The 17,169-nt window shown below is 41.6% G+C and overlaps 1 pseudogene; it reads left to right on the top strand.

Annotated features, from left to right (window-relative positions):
• Positions 1-452: 452 nt before the first annotated feature.
• The window catches only part of LOC118846764, a 130,562-nt pseudogene continuing 113,845 nt past the window's right edge, over positions 453-17,169 (top strand).

The raw sequence follows: 17,169 nt of genomic DNA on the forward strand, positions 1-17,169 counted from the left end.
AGCTGGCACGAAACAATAACTATAGACTGGAAAAAAAGAAAAAAAAAACATTACCACTGAATTTCAACTTCTTGTTATGTTATGCTGAGAAATTACCTGGAGGCATCTAACTCAAAATTCAGAACTCATGACACATCCCATGACAGGGGGTTTAGGGCAAATTCATCAGAGATACCAACCTTTCTTCTCTCTCTGTTATTTGGGATGGGAGCAGAGCCCCAGCTTCGGATGCCTGGGCTTGAAGAAGAGGGCTGGACCAAGGTCTTAAATCTTCTAGATAGCTCCCAGCAGTCAGCAGGGTGTGTGGCTGAAACAGATGGACCCAGCTGGTGTCGATATTCAGAAATCTCTCTGCCCTCCTTTTGAGCACCGGATTGTTAATGGCATTCCCACATCGTACAAGTGACACAACCAGGAACAACAAAGTCACCCCTTCTTTCCCTACTGTCAGCATGCACCCACACGGCACTAGAGTGGCTGCTATTAGGGATGGTTGTGATACCCTTTTCCTAATTTTTGGAGCCCTCTTCTCTGAGCAGCCCAGTCATGTATTTTCCATGAAGGGGTCCACATTGCTTAGGAGTCTACTGGGCCAGCCAATTCCAGTGTCTCCAACCATTCAAGCCATAGGTAGGTAGAAGTGTTCCATCCTAGTTGGAAGCATTGGGTACAGCAGACAACACATGATACGGTATTGTAATCCATGTAATCCACGGGCCTAGGGCCTTGTATGAATTGCAACCTGTGTTTCCTCATTTCAGGGGACTTGGATTATACAGTCTCTAAGGTCCCTCCCAGCTTTAAATCTTTGATTCCTTCCCTTGTTGGTACCGATGATGATGATAATGATGATGATGGCGATGATGACGTTGGATGGGAGGAGTAGGGAGAGAAAGAGATGACAGGAGTTCTGAGACCCACTATAAAAACCCAATATCATTCACAGGATCACAGATATGGAACTTGAAAGGACCTTATGGGTCATCTAATCCAGATGAGGAAACTGAGTCACAGAAAAGTAGCAAGCACAGAAGATGACTTTTCCTAAAGTCACATAAGTAGTAAGTGGGAGAGTGGGGGACTTGAATACGGATCCTGACTACAAATACCGGGCAATTTCCACTATGTCAGAGTGCCTCCTCATTAAATAAGCGTGCACTAAATATCTATGATGAGCAAAATGCTTGTGCTTGCTGCTGTGCAAACTCCCTTGGAAGGATCACAAGGAGAACTCACCATTGTACTAAGAGATTTTCTCCTCTCTTGGTATGCAGAAAGTTGTTGTGGAAGCTAAGGGGGTAAGGGGACAGCAAGAACTCCAGGCATTTGTCAGTGGCTTCTGTGAAGCAAATAAGGGTGTCTGAGTGTTCCAGAGTGTATCAAGATCCACAAAACACAAGGGTTCAGATGTACTGGAAGGCCTGGTTTGATACAGTCTGCTCCCTCACTCACGGGAGGTCGACTTAGAATCAAGGCATTTAGAATGTGAAGGGACCTCTGAGATCATTTTCCCTAATCTTTGGACTTTGGATATTTAGAAATTGTTAAGTGGCTCATACCCGCCCCACTCCTATCCTAAACTTTCCATATTCCCATTTCTGCTGGCAGATGTTGCTACTGCCTCTTCAGTGGCCAGGGATTTATCCATCTTGTCTAACACATGCATCAAGAACTGGCTTCTGGGAAGGTGGGAGGAGGGGTGGGGAGCAGCTTCAGCTCAGGCTCCAGATCAATGGGAAGAGGCAGGCAGGAGAGCTCCCTTCATCTTGGGTTTTTACTTTGATAATGTGCTTCCTTGCAGGGGCTTGAGATGTGCTGAGTTCTGTCTGTGCAGCTACCCGAAGGGAGGAAAGATTGCCCCAGGTCAAGTAAAGAAGAGACTGATAGGGATGGCTAGGCATTGACAGGCACGATGATCATCACATTCCTTCCCATCCCCATAGAATTAATTGGTGCTTTGCCATGAGCATACATTGGCAAATCCCAGCTAGGTGGTCTGTAGCAGGGACCATGCTGGATACCTTCCAAGCCCACCAGGCAGGGTAGAATGAAGGCTGCAGTACAATGGTGCTGTGTGTTCTTATTTAAAATTTTTCCATTCCATGAGACACCCCCTTCCCAAAAGACTTCCTTTTCCTATTAGCCCCCAAAGGAATGCCAGTCATTCAATCTGTGGCCAGCATGACAGGCACACACCACAATAGAGGACAGCCAATCTAACTTACCAGATGGCATCAAGCAGCCTCAGATTCCATTTTTCTTTACTGACAATGCTGTAGGAGAAAAGAAATGAAACACTTCTTAAAAATGAAATAGCGCAGGCTTTGATGGAATGAGGAACTCATTCTAATATTGTGTGTAAGGAGAGGATGAGAAACTGGTAGGCTCAGCTCCTGGTGCTAGCTTCTTCTTAGGCAGTTTTAGCTTCTAGGTGAGTAACCTAGGTTGTAGGAAAGGCATGATGGCAACTTGGATCAGATGAATGCCTACCCATGTGCCAAATGCAGAGCGAGTTTGTACTGTGTAGAAATCTAATTTTAGTGTCTCTTTGCTCTAAGACACCAGGGAAGACAAGCTGCTCAGAGCTGATCATGATGAGGGAGGGCCCCAAGCTCAATCTTGGTTGCCAGTTCTGTGGCAATTTCTATCTGCAAAGCCCACGCCATAAGCCATTGATTTATTTTGCTTAGCAACAGTCCCGTGGTGCTGGTCAAGAATAGCAGCCACATTAGAATGAAAAGAATCAGAAACTTGGAGACAGTAAGGCTTTGTGAACCACAAGAAGAACATGGGTCTTGTGTCAGAAGGGACCTTGGCCTCCATCTAGTCCCACCTGCTCATTTTTAAAATTAAGAAGTTGAGGTCCAGAGGAGTTATGACTTGCCCAAGGTCACATGGGCAATATGTGGAAGAAATGAGATTTGAACCCAGGTCCATGACTCCAGAAGTTACATGCTCTTTCCAAAATACCAGAAAATCTGGCTGGGACCATTTTTAACCTCAAGTCTACTCGTTAGGACCTCTCCCATCCCTTTTCTGGCTGTGTCCAACCATTTCCCTATTCATTGCTATGGGCTTTCCCATGTCCTGAGAAAACAAGTGTCCATCTTGTTAAAAAGCAAAAAAGGACCTCCCTTACTGGGCCTGGCATTGTTTCACAAGCCAATACCCACCAGAGCCCTCTTATTCCTACTGTCTTGTCCCCACTTAACTGTCTGCCCAGATTTCAGATCTTTTGCTCTCCTTGACCTCAGATACCTGTGGTTTACCATCTTTGATTTCTGACTTCCTTCCAGGTCTGGCTTCTAATGACTACACACTCCTGTTTTACTTCCTTATACCTCTTGGGCCTTGTCTGCTGTGAAGGCTACACACTTGTACTATTGCCTGCTTTTCTGAGCACAGACATCAAACTAATGAGTCCTTTTCTATAACTTTGCCTACCAGAGGCCTAGCATTAAGCACAGAGCCTCTGCGTAAACCCCCTTAATGCTGATGCCTTCTGCCTATTATCTGTAATTTATCCTGTATACATCTTGTTTGTACAGAGTTGATTACGTTTCCCCCATTAGAGTCTGTGTTCCTCAAGAGCAAAGGCTGTTTTTCTTTGTTTACTTTTTTCTTTTCTTTTTTAATTTTGGAATAAAACAAGCATTTACATAACAGTGCAATAAAAAAATAATTGCACATGAAACTGCAAACCTACTATGCATAAATTGCTATTCCTTTTAAATATACAACAAATTTCTTTTTTTTTCTTACCTTGCCTCTGCCCCCACCCTAGAGACGGCTACCATTAGACTCGAATAGGTATGTATGTGTATGTAAAATTGTTCTATAAACATTTCTATTTATCAGTTCTTTCTCTGGATGCAGATAACGTCTTTCTTCATACACCCTTTATAGTTAATTTGTAACAGTCAAATAGTAATTTGTAACAGTCAAAATAACTTATTCACTAAAAGTCATTCTTAAAACAATATTCTATATACAATGTTCTCTTGGTTATGCTCATTTCACTCTTCATTGTTTCATGCAAGTCTTTCCATGTTTTTCTAAAATTATTGAGCTCATCATTTCTTATAGCATAGTAGTATTCCATCACAATCATATGCCACAACTCGTTCAGCCATTCCCCAATTGATGGGCATCCCTGCAATTTCCATTTCTTTGCCACCACAAAGAGAGCTGCCATAAACATTTTAGAACATATAGGTTCTTTTCCTTTTTCCCTAATCATCTTGAAAATAGACCAAAAGACTGGGTATTTTTTGTATGTTTGTTTTTGGTTTTTGTTTTATTTTTCTTTGTATCCCCAATACTTAGCGTAGTGCCTGGAACAACAGTAGGTGCTTAATAATTGTTTGTTGTTGTTGACTGAACAATTCCACAGTCCAAGATGGACCGGGGCTCTCTGTTCCTGATACATCAGCCATGAGACTGAAACCTGACATAGAGAGAGGACTTCAGAGGTCCCTCATCTAATCTTTGGACTTCTGGTATTTAGAAAATTTTAGGAGGCTCTTGCCCTCCCCATTCTTGTCCTTAACTTTCCTTGTTCCATAGTCTAATCCAGATGTTGGCTGGAAACACAAGACAGATCCAACCTGATTCTGGAATCATTAAACCGGTCAACCAGCTGTAAGATATTACCAGCTGCCGTGTTAATCATTAATGAAGCAGACAGTGCCTGTTGTCTGCATAGTGAACCAAAAATTATGACTTGGGTTTTAATTTCATTTAAAATTAACTCACTGAAGAAGGATCAGCCTCCTCTTATTAAAGGCAGAGCTGCTGGCAATATGAAGAGAATGGTGAGCCTTAAACTCACGGAGAGTTAAGTGACTTGCTGATTAATTGTAAGAGCACTGGGCCTGGAGTCAGGAAGGCCTGAGTTCAAATCTGACCTCAGACCCTGGGTAAGTCACTTAACCTCTCAACTGTAAAATGGAGGGTAATAATAACACCTACCTTCCAGGATTGTTTTAAGAATCAAACAGATACAATATTTGGAAAGTGTCTTAAAAATTCTTCTTTAATTCCATCTTTCCTTCCAGCCAAACTGGCCTACATGAACTTCCTCATATACAACATTCTACCTCTTGTTTCCTTTTGCACAGGCTGTCTCCTATGCCTGAAATGACCTCCCTCCTAATTCTAACCTCTATCTTTTATAATCCTTAACTTCCTTCTAAACCTAGTTCAACCACCACCTCCCTCATGATACCATTTCTGATCCCAACCCTTAAGGCCTCCTCACCCCCAAAGTGCCTTATATTGACTTACAATAGTTTTCATATTTACACATATGTGTGTATATTGTTTCCCCAGATAGACTAGTTTCATTTGTTCTATCTCAGTGAATGAATTAAACAAAACATTTCCTGCCTTTAAAGAGGACTCTATCACTAGTGCCTAATACAAACTCTGGCACATAGAAGGCCCTTGAAAAATGAGTTGATTGATCCCTAATTCCAAATTCAGAACTCTTCCCACTACAATATGGTGCCTCTCAGTAGCGGATGGGATGGTTTGACCATTGAAAAAAAGGTTGTGTCCTTTAGTACCAATTCACTGTGTTTTCCAAGCTGACAATCACAGAAAATACCTTTGTGGCTCTCAACCCAGGTCCATTTTGTGTCCCAGCCCAGTCCTATGCCATGGTGTAGACTAATGGCTGTACAATTGCCTTGTTCATATTTAGTGGAGCTGCAGAGGAAATTCATTTGATCCAAGGATTTAGAGCTGGAAGCAACAGACCCAATTTCTTTAATTTACAAATGAAGAAAATGTTAAGTGAATGGCCTCAGGTCACGCATACTGTAAGAGCTGAAATTGGAACTCAGGTCTTTTGACTTTAAATCAATCAACAACTTATTAATCATTGAACTAGGGGCACTGTGGGTAAAAAGACAAAAATGTAACAGTCTCTCCCCTCAAGGAGCTTAAAATCCATCATGGAAGACAACATGTGCACATATAAATAAATTAAAAGATAAGCAGTAAATGCAAGATAGTTTTTTGTGGGAGGGGCACTGAACACTGGAGGGAATCAGGAAAGGATTCACATAAGAGATGACATTTGATAGAAGCCTTAGAGGAAGCCAAGGGTTCTAAGAGAGAATACATTCCAGGCCCAGGAGATGGCCTGTGCAAAGACACCTAGAGACAGGAGCTAAAAAGGCATGGCTCAGGATCAAGGCAGCCAGGTTAGCTGGACCGATGAGATGAGCGTAGGAAGGAAGATATAAAGAACCTGGATTGGATTGGATCCAGGTGATAAAAGGCCTTAAAGACCAAACAGAGGGATCTGTACTTAATTCTAGACATAATAAGGAGTTACTGGAGTTTAACTGAGCCAGGGCGTAATATTCAAACCTCTGCACCTCGGCAGCCATGTAGAACAGAGGTATCAGATATGTTGCTTGCAGGGGTACATGCCACCCTCAGTTGTGAATATAGCCCACAACCCTCCTGAGGGTGGCCTGAACCAGATCAAAATAAATAAAAATACAATCATAATATTACATTTAAAAAAACTAAGGCAATATGCAGTTGCTGGGTTCCTTATCAGTGAGCCCCATTTCTATTTGAAGTTAACACTGCTACACTAGGATATTCACTTTGGCAGCTGTGTAGAGAATGGATTGGAAAAGGGAAGAACTTGCAACAGGAAGACCAATTAGGAGGCTGTTGCAATAGTCCAGTAAGAGGTGATGGAGCCTGAACTCGAGTGGTGGATGTGAATGGTTTGTGGAAGGAGAATTAATAAGACTTGGCAACTGATTAAGGGAAGAGAGGGAAACAAGAGGGAGAGTGAGGGGTTGATGGCTCTTTCCAATATACTACACTCACCCCCTATATATCTGCATCTGTTTTTATTTATTTATTTATTCATTCATTTATTTATTCATTTATTTATTTATTTATTTAAATTTATTTTATTTATTTAACATATTTAGTTTTCAGCATTGGTTTTCACAAGAGTTTGAATTACAAATTTTCTCCCCATTTCTACCCTCCCCCCACCCACTCCAAGATGAGGTATATTCTGATTGCCCTGTTCCCCAGTCAGCCCTCCCTTCTGTCACCCCACTCCCCTCCCATCCCCTTTTCCCTTCCTTTTTTGTAGGGCAAGCTAAATTTCTACTCCCCATGACCTGTGTATCTTATTTTCTAGTTGCATGCAAAAAATTTTTTTTTCTTTTTGAATGTCTGTTTTTAATAACTTTGAGTTCCAAATTCTCCCCCCTCCTCCCTTCCCACCCACCCTCCCCAAGAAGGCAAGCAATTCAACATAGGCCACATGTGTATCATTATGTATAACCCTTCCACAATACTCATGTTGTGAAAGACTAACTATATTTTGCTCCTTCCCAACCCAGCCCCCTTTATTGAATTTTCTCCCTTGACCCTGTCCCCTTTTGAAAGTGTTTGTTTTTGATTACCTCCACCCCCCTCTGCCCTCCCCTCCATCATACGCCCCTTTTTTATCTTCTTCCCTCTTCTTTCCTGTGGGGTAAGATACCCAATTGGGTATGTATGGTATTCCCTCCTCAGGCCAAATCTGATGAGAGCAAGATTCACTCATTCCCCCCTCATCTGCCCTATCCCCTCCTTCCACAGAACTGCTTCCTCTTGCCACTTTTATGCGAGATAACCCACCCCATTCTATCTCTCCCTATCTCCCTCTCTCAATATGTTCCTCTCTCATCCCTTAATTTGATTTTATTTCTTTTAGATATCTTCCCTTCATCTTCAACTCCCCCTGTGTCCGCTCTCTCTCTCTCTCTCTCTCTCTCTCTCTCTGTCTCTCTCTCTCTCTCTCTCTCTCTCTCTATATATATATATATATATATATATATGTATATATATATATATATACACACACAGATATATGCATACATACACATTCACTTAAATATATATACATAAACATATATACATATACGCATATTCCCTTCAGCTACCCTAATACTGAGGTCTCATGAATCATACACATCATCTTTCCATGTAGTTATGTAAACAAAACAGTTCAACTTTAGTAAGTGCCTTGCAATTTCTTTTTCTTGTTCTTTTTCTTGATTACCTTTTCATGCTTCTCTTGATTCTTGTGTTTGAAAGTCAAATTTTCTATTCACTTCTGGTCTTTTCACTGAGAAAGCTTGAAAGTCCTCTATTTTATTAAAAATCTATATTTTGCCTTGGAGCATGATACTCAGTTTTGCTAGGTAGGTAATTCTTGGTTTTAATCCTAGCTCCATTGACCTCCCGAATATCGTATTCCAAGCCCTTCGATCTCTTAATGTAGAAGCTGCCAGATCTTTGGTTATTCTGATTGTGTTTCCACAATACTCAAATAGTTTCTTTCTGGCTGCTTGCAGTATTTTCTCCTTGATCTGGGAGCCCTGGAATTTGGCGACAATATTCCTGGGAGATTTCTTTTTGGGATCTATTTGAGGAGGCAATCGATGGATTCTTTCAATTTCTATTTTGCCATGTGGCTCTAGAATATCAGGGCAGTTCTCCTTGATAATTTCTTGAAAGATGATATCTAGGCTCTTTTTTTGATCATAGCTTTCAAATAGTCCAATAATTTTTAAGTTATCTCTCCTGGATCTATTTTCCAGGTCAGTGGTTTTTCCAAGGAGATATTTCACGTTGTCTTCCATTTTTTCATTCCTTTGGTTCTGTTTTATAATATCTTCATTTCTCATAAAGTCACTAGCTTCTACTTGCTCCAATCTAATTTTTAAAGTAGTATTTTCTTCAGTGGTCTTTTGGACCTCCTTTTCCATTTGGCTAAATCTGCCTTTCAAGGCATTCTTATCCTCATTCCCTTTTTGGAGCTCTTTTGCCATTTGGGTTAGTCTATTTTTTAAGGTGTTGTTTTCTTCAGTGTATTTTTCAGTATTTTTTTGGGTCTCCTTTAGCAAGTCATTGACTTGTTTTTCATGGTTTTCTCGCATCCTTCTCATTTCTCTTCCCAATTTTTCCTCTACTTCTCTAACTTGCTTTTCCAAATCCTTTTTGAGCTCTTCCATGGCCTGGGACCAGTTCATGTTTTTCTTGGAGGCTTTTGGTGTAGGCTCTTGCACTTTGTTGACTTCTTCTGGCTGTATGTTTTGGTCTTCTTTGTCACCAAAGAAAGAATCCAAAGTCTGAGACAGAATCTGGGTGCGTTTTCACCGCTTGGCCACATTCCCAACCAACTAACTTGACCCTTGAGTTTTTCAGTGGGGTATGACTGCTTGTAGACTAAAGAGTTCTATGTTTCACGTTTGGGGGGGATGTGCCAGCTCTGCCACACCAGCACTGCTCCTTCCCCAAGAACCCCCAACCCAGACTGGGCTTAGATCTTCAGCAGGCTGTGCACCCCTGCTCTAATCCGCCACTTAATTCCTCCCACCAGGTGGGCCTGGGGCTGGAAGCAACAACAGCTGTAGCTGCCCCACCTCCGCTGCCCCCGGGGCTGGTAGCCAAACTGAGAACTCCTTCCACCCCTGCAGCTTTTCCCACTAACCTTCTCTGCTGTCTTTGGTGTTTGAGGGTTGAGAAGTCTGGTAACTGTCTCGGCTCACTGATTCCGGGCGCTAGGGCCCGCTCCGCCCAACTCCTGGTCTGGTTGGTCTGAGCCACTCAGGCTGGGCTCTGCTCTGCTCCGCTCCCAGCTCTCAGCTCCCAGCTCCCAGCTCCCAGCTCCATGTGGGATAGACCTCACCCAGAGACCATCCAGGCTGTCCTGGGCTGGAGCCCTGCTTCCCTCTGCTGTTTTGTGGGTTCTGCCATTCTAACATTGGTTCAGAGCCATTTTTTATAGGTTTTTGGAGGGACTTGGCAAGGAGGTCACGCTAGTCCCTGCTTTCCAGCTGCCATCTAGGCTCCGCCCCCCTTGGCTGCCTCTCTGCATCTCTCTAGAGTCAGAAAAGTCAAATCTGGCCTGCCAGGGATCACGAGGAAGAAGAAAGACTGGGAAACTGTGTTTCTAGATGTGCTACAGGCTTTATAAAATACTTGTCTGGGCCTCGTGGCCAACATAGCCACAGAAAATTGTCAGAGGCACAGATGGTAGGGATGGTATCTGCACAATATGGCTGCTCACAGGCTAGCGTACAAAACAGCTAAATTCAACCAACCAGCTATAACGGCTCCATACCTGGTCCCCATAGAGTTTCATAGACTTTAGAGCCAGAAGAGACCTTAAAAGTCATCAAATCCAAACCCCCTCATTTTACAGATAAGGAAACCAAGACCAAAAAGGAAAAAAATGTATTGTCCAAGGTCATAGTAACAGGAAGTAGTAGCAAAGTCAGAATTTGAACTCAGAACATGTCATCCTAAATCCATAATTCCACTATACCATTCTGAGCTCTCCTTGTGTGATCCTGGCTCCATTTTCCTGAAAATGCTTCTGTACCTTCCTTATCAGAAACCTTGCTTTCAGAGAAACTTGACTCTTCCTTTCTACTGGACAGATCTCTTTGATATGACACAGCCTCCAAAGGGATGCTCCTCAGAACAAAATGTGATGCCCTTTGACCCAGAGAGCCCATTATTAAGTATATAATATGCCTCCAAAGATGTCACAGAAAAAAAAATAAAGATCTTTTTCATATCACATATTCACAAAATAGGAAAGAAAGGAAAAAATAAGGTATTTACACACCAGTTGGGGGATGGCTAGAAGAAATGTGTTATGTGAATGCTGGAGAGCAGTATTAAAGTTGTTAGAAACAACACATATTAGACCTGTGAAAGTACCTCCCTTCTTTCATTAGAAGTGGGGGAACGCTTATATAGAATGTCTAGAATGTCGCATGCAGTGCTAAATATGGTCACTGTGGTTTTCTTTTTTTAACTGTTTTTCTTTGTTACAAAGAAGAGTTCTTTTGGTACCTAAGTGGAATATTTAGGAATTTGTGGGATATAAAAGCAAAAGAAATCAAAAATTATTTAAAATGAAAATGAAAAAAAATAGTTGATGGCCAATGCCTTCTAGGCACCATACCTACTTGTGTGCCAACAAAACTTAGCTAAACTAAAAACTGGTGCAGTGTTAGAATTCTTATGTACATATGTTTGATATCTGCCAAATAAGCCTCTTAACCTAGCAATCCATAATGTGATAAGGATTAAAGAATAAGTATGTCATGTCATATGAGGAACATCAGAAGGAACTGTAAATATCTAACCTGGAAAAGACAAACTGATTTTCAGATATTTGAAGGGTTGTCCTGTGGTAGAAGGTTCAGACTCGCCAGATTTGACTGCAGGAACAATGGGTGGAAGTTATAGGAGAGCAAACGTCAGGCCAACTCAATAATATCACAGATCTATGTCAGTCTTTAAAGTTTACAAGGTTGTTGCCTCATAACAACCCAATATAATTATCAATCTATCATTCATTGAACATTTAAGTACACACTATGTGCCACATACTATGCTACCAGATCAAAATACAAAGACAGAAATGAAATGGTCCCTGACTTCAAGGAGTTTACATTCTATTGAGAGAAACCTGCATAAATATAAGTATATACAACTTGTTGTTTGTTCTTCATTCTCAAAGAAGACCATTGACATCAAGAGGGTGATGTCATGACTTGCAAGTGAACTGGATTTAAGTGAGGCAGGGCTGTGCAAAGTCAGCAGCCTCACTCTCTCCTCTGGAGCCATCTAAGTTCAGTGGCAATATATGGGTGGCCCCAGATGTGTTGGAAGACCTTAGCCTTTTTAAGTTAAGGTCTTTCCCAGGTTTCAGTTTATCTGAGGCAATGCCCATTCAGCGATCAAGGCTAGGTAAGAAATGAGTCCAAAAATGGCCTCTTTTACCTAGTCAAAAAAAATCAGTCTGGGAGGGGAAGACTCTCGAGATTCTGGCCAAAATAAAATAAATAGAAGCCAATTGTCTGGAAAGGGAAGATGAAAGTTGGAGTGAAGTCAGGAAAGGCTTAATATACAAGACACTATTTGAGTTGAGCTTTAAAGGCGGCAGGCGATTCTAAAGGGTCAAGAAGGGAGTACATCCTAGACTTGGAAGGGGGAAAAGCTAATTCTATATTTCAAGTACCATTATCCTATATTTGGGGGGTGAGGTGGTCTGGTCCTGTGATGTCATTGCTTTAGGGTGTGCCTGGTGTAGAACCCATGATTTTATTTGTATAGAGAACTGACGGTATAGACCCTTTCCTTCTTCCTGTAAGTAATGACTTCCACTAGTTCATACAGCTAATAAGTTTCAGAAGTAGAATTCAAACCCATGTCTTTCCTGATTTGAGTCCTGCACCCATTCCACAATATAACATCATCTCAAGTAATACCTCTCATATTTATCACTTTCTCTCCTCTGATACTGCCACAGTCCTGGTGGGAGGACCTTGTGACCTCATACCTGGGCTACTACAATAGGCTGCCAATTGGTCTCCTTTCTCAAGGAGTTCGGTGTTGGGCTAATGGTCTTCCTCTCCACTCCAGCCCCTTTTCTAATACTTAAAAATTTCAGAGTATTTGTCGATGTCCCCTCAAAAACTCTGGTTTCCCAATTCACCCGCCTCCTCAACTCCTATGACTTTAAAATTCATTCCACTTCAACTCTGTATTAGGATGAACATACAATAGATTTCAACCTAAATGTTCAAATCTCTATGATCAGAACTCTGAAAGTCTTTTTTTTTTTTCAGAACATGACTTCCTCCCCCTAAATCTCTTCCTTTTCCTCACATTTTCTAGAATGGGGTTTCTTTCCCCTTTTTTGAGTCTTGGGCACCTTTGGCAGTCTGGTGAAGCCTATGGACCCCTTCCCAGAATCATGTTTTTGAATGCATAAAGTACAGAGGATTAAAAAGGAAAGCAATCATATTGAATAGTTATCAAAATATTAAAAACAAACCCAAGATCTTCAGTTAAGAACTCCTGTGCTAAATCTATTCCTTACCCTCACTACATACTGCTTGACCCTTTCCTTCTCTCCCATTCTATCAGTCTTCCTCTGACTCCATTCTCTTCCTTTCATAATTTTGACCATGTTATTAATCAGTTCAATTTTACAGAGTCCTTTACTCTTGAAATTCTTAACTTCCTGTTCTATAACAACTAATACCTAGTCAAACCCTGACCCTGGCTTGTTACCTCCACCATTCAACTTCTCCGCTCTTATATCTGAGCTAGTGAATGCTCCTGGAGAAAGAATTACAACCATGTAGCCTGTATTCACTATAGATTTATGTTATCTAATTTCAACAGGCCCTCACTGTTTCAATGAAACCCTTTTGTTCTTACCTTCTGTAACTGACTACAATATTTTGCAACTGCTTATCATAAGTCCTTCCATATAAGAATATATATGTGTGTGCATATATACACATATACATACACACACACATATGTGTATACATATGTATAAAGCCATTGTTTAATAATTTCAGTTGTGTCTGACTCTTTGTGACCCCATTTGAGGTTTTCTTGGCAAAGATACTGGAGTGGTTTGCCATTTCCTTTTCCAGTTCATTTTACAGATGAGGAAGCTGAGGCAAACAGGGTGAAGTGACTTGCTATGTGACTTGTCACATAGCTACTAAGTGTCTAAGGCCAGATTTGAACTCAAGAAGGTGAGTCATCCTGACTCCAGGCCCGGCACTCTATCTACTGTGCTACATAGCTCTTCCTATCTATCTATCTATCTATCTATCTATCTATCTATCTATCTAACCTGTCTATATAATCTATATTCAGGGGTAACCAGTTGGGGTGGAGTGAGGAGGATCAGGAAAAGTTTTCTGTAGGAGGTAGCACATGAGATGAGCCTTGGAGGAAGCTGGTATTCCAAAAGGTGGAAATGACAAGAACTTCAGGGCACTGGAGAGACATGGAGGCAGGAGACTGAATGCCTAGTTTCAGAGTTTGGCAATTAGGTCAATGAGGTGAGTAATAGTAATTCAATATAAAAAGATAGCCTGGAATGAGATTATAAGAGCTTTAAAGGCCAAGCTGAGAAGTCAGTATTTTATCCAAGGAGTAACCACCAAAACTTCTTGAGTAGGGAAGTAGAATCAGATTTGTGCTTTTGGAAGAGTATTTTGGAAACTATATGGAGATTAGATAAAAGAAAGAGAATCCAGTTAAAAGGCTGCTGCAATGGTCCAAGTGATGAGTGCCTGAATTAGGGTGGTGACATATTAGGGAATGGGTACCAGAGAAACTGACAAGACTTGAAAACTGACGGGATATGGAGGACCATCAGGGGAATGGCTGATCCTTCAGCCAGCCAATGATTAGTCACCCTACAATTCCATCAAGTTAATCGAAGGAAGAGAGTAAGAGCTTTTATGACTCTAGGTATTTGAAAGGATGGTGGGATCTTCAATAGAGATAGGGAAATTAGGAGTAAAGGTGGATTTAGGAGAGATGATGATGAATTCTAATTTAGACAAGCTGTGTCTGAAATGCTCAGGAGCATTGGAAGTTCCCACTGGCCAGGGGTGACGTGGTCCCAGAGCTTAGGCAATTAGGGCTGGATTTCTAAATCTGGAAGTCATCTTCAAGGAAATGATAATTTAACCCATATGATTTGATAAGATCACAAGATAAAGAGAAGACAAGAGGGATGGAACAGAGTCTTGGGATAACCATGCTTAGAGGATAGGGTCTAAGATGATGATCCAAAATGAGAAAGTTGGATAACATTACCATTGAGGTACATGTTACTGTGGAAAGATCACTGATTCTGAAATGAGAAGATCTGGATTCAAATCCTACCTCTTAAAGGGACCAATTATATGACCACAAATGGTGTCATTTGACCCCACCCTCCTCCTAGCCCTTTATTTCCTCAGCTACAAAATAAGGGATTTGAAAGAGAATACTGTTTGCATTCTTTCCAGTTCGAGATCTATGATCCTAGCATAGAACCTCCCCTCCAACTTCCATCCACTTCCATTCCATTTCCAGATGACAACATTCAAAGTACTCTGTATCACTGTTCCCCTAAAACTTTCATTCCAGTACTTTCACTTCTAGTAGTCAGGAGTATTGCAATAGGTTACTGGTTGGACTACCTGTCTCAAGTCTTTTACCACTCCACTCAGCTGTCAAATTAGTCTTCCTAAAGCATGGGTCTTACCACATCACCCTGCTACCCAATAACTCTCATTGGCTCCCTATTACCCCTAGCATAAAATATAAAAGTCTTTGTTTGGCTTTTGAAGCTCTTTATAAGCTGGCCTTTTCCAACATTTCCAGTCTCCTTGCACCTTACTCTCCCCTACAAACACACTACAATTCAGTGATACTGGCCTCCTTCCTGTTCCTTGCACAAGACACTTCGTCTCTCAACTCTGGGCATTTTCACTGGCCATAGCCATGCCTGGAAATCTCTCCCTTCTTATCTTTGCCTCCTGGCTTCCCTGGCTTCCTTCAAGCTCCAGCTAAAATCCCATCTTCACTAAGAAGCTTTTTCCAATCCTCTTTGTAATTATCTCCAATTATGTCTATATCTATCTATCTACAGAGAGACAGACAGACAGAGACAGAGACACAGAGAGAGAAATAGAGAGATAGACAGATTGAGGAGAGAGACGAGAGACACAGAGACACAGAGAGAAGAGAGAGACAGAGACAGGAGACAGAGACAGAGAGACAGAGACAGAGACAGAGAGAGAGAGAGAGAGAGAGAAGAGAGAAGGAGAGATGAAAGAGAGGGGGGGAGAGAAAGATGAAAGGGAGGAGAGAGACAGAGAAGGGTAGAGAGAGTTTGAAAGGAGTAACTGCCTGTATGTTACTGTCGGTTACCTTCTCCTTATATCCTTAAATCTCATTAAGTGAGGGGCTCCCATGGTCAACCCCTCCCCCCCCAACATAGTCACTTCTATTCCGTAAGTCAACCAATATTTTTATTATTATTTTCACCATTATTACTGAAATTGATTGGTTTACTTTGGCTGTTTTTCTCAGAATGGACTTTATAGATTTTCAAACCTGATTTTCAAAGCCCTATTGAGAGTTGATTTTATTATTTTATTCTTGGCTTTAAATGAGGAAAGAATAAAATCAAAGGAGGGAGGGAGGGAGAAGTGCACAAGTACCTTTTCTGCCCTGGAGAGAAAGTGTATCTTTATCTGTCCTCTCTCCCCCTCCACTAATCAGAGATGTTCCACAGTTCTGTCCAATTTATGCCCTAATTTCATTACTCCGATGCAGTGCCAGCTGAGATGGAAGATGGCTTAACATATGCACAGCAACACCAAACAGCAAAGTGTGGACAGGAAGTAAGGAATACCATATCCTCTTTAAACTGAAGGAGAAATTCTCAGCCAGCATAAAGTAATTACCCTCTTGGAACAGGGCCAGGCCATGTGCAATGCAATTTAGGGCTTCTGTCCTTGACTCAAACCTTCCCCGCCTTTGAGGAGGTCAGAGAATTTGGAAAATTTTCTCTACTCTGTTCTGCAGAGACCTGTGCCACTTTGAAGATCAGCTCGCAATTCACTGAGGGCACCAAGGGGAGGGATTAGTGACTTCATAGCCAAAAGAACATTGCATCTCATGAGGCTTAATATCATTTTTAATGTTCTTCAGTTAATGTTAAATATTGTTCTGCCTTCCTTCACTTCTCACTTCCCCTAGCCTGAGATTTCTAACCTTTGTCCTGCAATGCCCTCAAACTGCTCACAATTATCTCAAAGGGTACCGTGAACTTCTCAAAAAATGAAAATGCAAGCAAATGTATGTAATGGCCTATAGACCTATTGGAGGAGAATGGAGGGAGGAGGCAGGGCACTGGACTTGGAGTCAGGAAGCCCTCAGTTCAAATTCCACATTGGATACTTGCTAGCAATGTGATGATGGGAAAGCCACTTACTTCTCTAGTAAGGATGCTAGTTTCTTCACCTTTAAAATAAGGAGGTTGGACTCAACAACCTCTAATATCCCTTCCAGCTGCCAGTGTATGATGCTATTGTATTCTCTGGGCTCTCTGTCACAGCTAGGCTGGCTACATTTCCCCATCAAGATTCTAGGGGGCACCCTAAGGGGATAGGGTATTTTTCTCTAATGCCATCAGCTCAAGCTCCCATTCTAAGTGTGCTCCCCTCACTGTTAACCACCATTGACAACTGCCCCAATTCCATTAAAACAATTAGCACCAATTACCTTTCACAAAGGGAATAGTCATGT

This window comes from Trichosurus vulpecula, chromosome 4 (genome assembly GCF_011100635.1).
Source record: "Trichosurus vulpecula isolate mTriVul1 chromosome 4, mTriVul1.pri, whole genome shotgun sequence".
Lineage (NCBI taxonomy): Eukaryota > Metazoa > Chordata > Mammalia > Diprotodontia > Phalangeridae > Trichosurus > Trichosurus vulpecula.